This window comes from Gossypium arboreum, chromosome 4 (genome assembly GCF_025698485.1).
Source record: "Gossypium arboreum isolate Shixiya-1 chromosome 4, ASM2569848v2, whole genome shotgun sequence".
NCBI lineage: Eukaryota > Viridiplantae > Streptophyta > Magnoliopsida > Malvales > Malvaceae > Gossypium > Gossypium arboreum.
Genome location: NC_069073.1, coordinates 105,701,538 through 105,706,966, shown reverse-complemented (window position 1 = coordinate 105,706,966; position 5,429 = coordinate 105,701,538). Strand labels below are relative to the sequence as shown.

General features: G+C 32.6%; 1 non-coding gene across 1 annotated transcript; it reads right to left on the bottom strand.

Annotated features, from left to right (window-relative positions):
- Positions 1–258: 258 nt before the first annotated feature.
- Positions 259–365, bottom strand: LOC128292127 (small nucleolar RNA R71). The gene has a single exon (XR_008282112.1). It is a non-coding gene; the product is annotated as a small nucleolar RNA R71 (small nucleolar RNA).
- Between the last annotated feature and the right edge of the window lie 5,064 nt (positions 366–5,429).

Sequence of the window (5,429 nt, the reverse complement as noted above, 5' to 3'; positions counted from 1 at the left end):
ATGATACATCAATTTTTTCAGTTTGATGGTTTGCAGGATGAGGATCCAAACACCCACTTGGCGAATTTTCTAGAACTCTGCGACACATTTAAAATCAATGGCTTCTCTGATGATGCCATTTTCCTTCGATTGTTTCCCTTTTCATTGAGGAACAAAGCTAAATGGTGGTTGAACTCGTTACCACGAGGTTCAATCACTACTTGGGAACAAATTACTGAAAAGTTTTTACTAAAATATTTTCCGTCGGCTAAAATGACTAAATTAAGGAATGATATCTCTTCTTTTGTGCAGATGGATCTAGAAACACTCTACGATGCATGGGAGAGATACAAGGATCTGTTGATAAGGTGCCCTCACCATGGGTTATCACTCTAGCTACAGGTTCAAACTTTTCACAATGGGCTAAATCCTTTGACTAGACAGATGGTTGACGCAACCGCTAGTGGGACTATCAATAATAAGATACCTGAGGATGCTTAGGAATTTATAGAAAAGATGTCACTGAATAATTATCAGTGGCAAGTCATGAGGACAAAGCCAACGAAAGACATTTTTAACGTCGATTCAGTCACCATGCTCTCTAATTAGGTAGAACTTTTGAATAGAAAAATTGACAATTTTCTTGGTTCTTCACAGGTTCACCCAGTAATGCAATGCAATGCAAGTGGAGGAGGGACGAGCAATTCAGAATACCCACCTTATGGCCACATCATGGAAAACGAGCAATTAAATTATATGGGTAATAATCCTCGACCTCAAAATAATACTTATAGTAACACTTATAATGCAGGATGAAGGAACCACTTAAATTTCTCATGGGGAGACCAAGGGAATCAGAGACTACCACCACCTCCAGGATTCCAACAACCATCTTACCAACAAGAGAAAAAGCCAAACATTGAGGAGATGCTAACAAAATTCATCTCGGTGTTAGAAACTCATTTTTAGAATACCTAGACAGCACTTAAGAATCAACAAGCGTCGATCCAAGGGCTCGAAACTCAGATAGGCCAGCTTGCTAAATTGATATCTGAACGACCACAAGGTAGCCTACCGAGTAACACTGAATCTAACCCAAGAGAGCAGCTCAATGCGATTAACATTCAAGATGAGGAAGGGTTAGTTGCACCTGAACCAGAACCGAGGCAAGAAACTGTGGTAAGTAAAGGTAAAGGTGAGATGGACCACAATGACCAAAAACAGGTAAGTAAAGAGTATAAACCACGTGTACCATACCCCAATGCGACAAGGAAAGACCGCACAGATGAACAATTTGGTAAATTCCTTAAACTATTAAAGAAATTACACATTAACTTACCGTTTCTTGAAGCTCTTTCGCAGATGCCAAACACAGTCAAATTCCTAAAGGAGCTTTTAGCAAATAAACGAGAGTTGGATGAAACATCGCATGTGGAGTTAAATGCAGTTTGCTCAGCCATTCTATTGAACAAGCTAGCCAACAAATTGAAAGATCCAAGGAGTTTTATGGTTCCTTATTTAATTGGTAGCTTAAATGTTAAAAATGCTTTGGCTGATTTAGGGGCTAGTATCAATGTCATACCTTACAAAATGTTTAAGCAACTAGGTCTTGGGAAACCCAAACAAACTAGGACGAGCATTCAATTAGCAGATAAAACAATCAGATTTCCTAGGGGTATTATTGAAGATGTACTCGTTAAAATTGACAAATTTATATTCCCAGTTGATTTCATTTTTCTAGATATAGAGGAGGATAGTAACGTGCCTTTAATTTTAGGGAGGCCCTTTTTAGCAACTGTTAGAACGATAATTGATGTTGGTACAGATTAACTCACACTTCGTGTGGGTGATGAAACAATCACTCTTCAAGCTCTTAATTTGAGTAACACCTCAAAAATCGATGGTGATTGCATAAATCATGCTAATAGTACTGATCATGTGGTGAAACCCTCTGTGCAGAAAATAGGTTCGAAGAGCGCACATGAGCCTTGTTCAAGCAACAACAAAGGACCTATCTATGAAGAACAAAGGCTGCGAGTTGAGGAACTAGATGAATGGCGGACACATAAACCAAAACCACGCTTTAACAAGCTCAATATTCCACCAAATCAACTTAAGGTTGGAAACAAAGTACTACTAGATGCAGCAGATGTAATACCCCGAAAATTTCTATAGTAAGATATTATCCTTGATATGGAAAAATAAGGAAATAAGTGATAAAAAGGGAAGTTTTGAGTTATGACAACATTGGGAAGTAAATTATGATATCTTGATTCAGGAAAGGATTAAATTGTAAAAGTGTGAAAAGTTTTGTTATACAAGAGTAAATACTCAAAACTTGAGGGGTTAAAGTGTAAATATGAAAAAGTTTAAGGACCAATAGTGTAAATATATTAAGGGTGAAATGATCTAGAAACTAAGGAAAATGAATGAATTAGGACCAAATTGAATAAGTGAAGAATTATGATGGACTAAATTGTAATTTTACCAAATTAAATGATGACTCGAGGATGGAATTTTAAAAGATCATCAAGGGTAATATGGTCAATTAGAAGGAGAGAGAAATTTAGAGACAATGATGATGTTGGAGATATTTTAGATAAATTAAATAAATATTATTTTATTAATACTTTAAATTAATTTTTAAATTATATTTTATTAATTTATTATTATTTTATTTAATATATATATGTAAGGAAAGAAAGAGGAGGATGAACATTTTTCCCATGCACTAACGTGAGAGAAAGAGAGAAAGAAAGAAAGTTTTACTTTCTTTATAATTTGGTCCTTCTATAAAAAATTCACCATTTTCACTAAAAAATCAAAAGAATTTCCATAGCTATCAAGAGAGAAAAATGTTAAGGAGACTATGGGAAGTTAGACTATCAAGTTGGATTCAAGAAATGGAAGCTGAAGGAGAGAGAAAATCAAGATGAAGATTGAAATCAATAGAACAAGGTAAGAACATCATGATTTCAATATATTTTTAAGTTTGATATTATTGAAAAAGCATGGGATTAATGTTAATGTAGAGTTTCCTTACATATGTTCCTATGTTATTGATATGTTAGTGAAGAAAAAGTAAGAGAAAGTGATGAGAAATAGTGTAGAAAAAGAAAATAAGGGTGTTAAAAACATGGTAATTAATATCTTGCACTAAAACAGTTTTGGACAACAGCAGTAGTCTAACTTTGAAAAATCACCAAAAATTGTAGAAATAGAATTATAGAATGAATAAAATATGAAATTAAATCTTATTGAGTCTATTCTCTTATAGAATAAATTATGTAAGCAATAGAATTGTAAATCATGAGATGTAATAAATTTTGTGAGACAAGATTAGAATGATTTCGGGTCCCCCTGTTCTGATTTTGAAAACTCATAAAAAATTGGATAAAAAATTATGGGTTTAAATTTATATTTTTAGAATCTTGAATGATTATATTTTCAAGAGAAATAAATAGGAACATCATTCGAATTTTGTAAGGGGAGATAATTAATTTTTAGTGAAGAAGAGTCAGAACTATCAGATAGCAGAACATAGGTAACTTTAAAGAATAAAATGTACTTATTGGCTAAACCAAAAATTCTGAAAATTTTATGGTAAGAATATATATGAGTCTATTTTCAGGGTAAATTAGCGGATCTTAATTTTGAGTTTTATATCTCCAGATATAAATAATTTAGTGACTATGATACAAATGGACAGCTTGAATATTCATAAAAGTAAATAATAAAAATTTTAGATAATGTTACTTACAAGTGTGTTATATACATTAAGGATGTGGAATGGAGAGGAGGGGAAGGAAAATATATATGAATATTCAGCTAGTATGGTTAATTTGCATGTTTTAGGCTCAAGTACTAAATTGAATAAAAGTAAAACTTTAGAGGGCAATTTTGTAAAAATGTCAAAATGACCAAATTGAAGGGAATGAATTGTTTTATTATCTAAATTAATAAATTGAATGAAATTATTAATTTAAGATCAGGTGAAAATTGGGAAAATGATAAATTACCAAAATGCCCCTAAATCTTAGTATTTTTGTAATTTAGTTAGGTAGGTTCGTATAACTTGAATGAGCATATAAATATGTCAATTTAAATATTATATTGTATTTTATATGATGTTTGAATTGAATATATGCAATGTATGGATGTTGAAATGAAAGAAATAATACATGTTCTGAAACTATTTGAAAGGGATAAAATCTGTTTGAATATTAGGTTCCGGATGGATATAGGTGATTTCCCAAATGAAAAAGTTTCTGCATGTGTTGTAGAAATAGATAACCCAGACGGTTAATCTGAAAAAAGCCTTCTCGAGAATATAAAGTGGATAGGATTTGTTCCTGATTCACTATGTAATTTAAAGTGAATAGGATTTATTCCTGATTCACTATGGTAACTTAAGACGGATAGGATTTGACCTGAAAAGGTAATCCTGATTCGCTTCAGTTACATGATATATGATTCATTATGGTAACCTAAGGTGGATAGGATTTGACTTGAAAAGGTAATCCTGATTCATTACAGTTACATGAGATGTGACTCGAGAGAGTGCTTGATGATTAAACGTCCTAAGGGTTATTTCTGAATATGAATTGATGGAATATGGAAATGTACACTTTGAGTGTACTGTTGAAAAATCCATCGGAACTCCAATGATTCAACGGATAGTATATTTGATATGATACGAGAATTATAATATAAAAAGGATGTTACATGAAACATGAAAATGAATGCTAAATGATATAAATTAATTGAAATTATTTTGAAAATTTCAGTAATGCCTCATATCCTATACTGGTCTCGAGTACGGGTATCGGGTGTTACAGCATATCCTCGTATTGCCACTTCTGAATCTAATGGAGAAATTCCTCTCACGATACATAATACTTTTCCATACGGTACAGTCGAGGTAATTCATCCTAAATTCGTCACTTCTAAGGTAAATAGTACTCGTTTAAAACCTTATTTTGATAAAATTGATAGCAGGGAGTGTAACAGCCCGATTTTGGGCCTAGTCGGAACAACGATTTTGGAACCACTATTTCGAGGCCGGAGAAAATTATTTTGGTGTTATTTTATGTATTATAATATAATTTTATAAGTGCATGTAAATTTTGGCAAGTTAATTTCAGCGATTTCTAGTCCAATTTCGAAAAAGGACTAAATCGCGTAAAAGGTAAAAGTTGTATTTTAGTGCCTAAAGAAGTTTAATAGCTGGATAACTAAAATTGGGGGCTTTTAAATGGAAATTAGACCCTTTTTATTGAAGTGGCAGGCCAAGGGGAGATTGGTCAAAAAGCCAAAATTTGTGGCTTTTAGGTGTTTTAATTGACTAATTTGTAATAAAATAAGGAAAAAGAAATAAAATGTCATTTTCTCTTTCATTTCTTCTTCTTCCTCACGAAAATGGCAGCAAAAAATGGGGGTTTTGAGTTTTA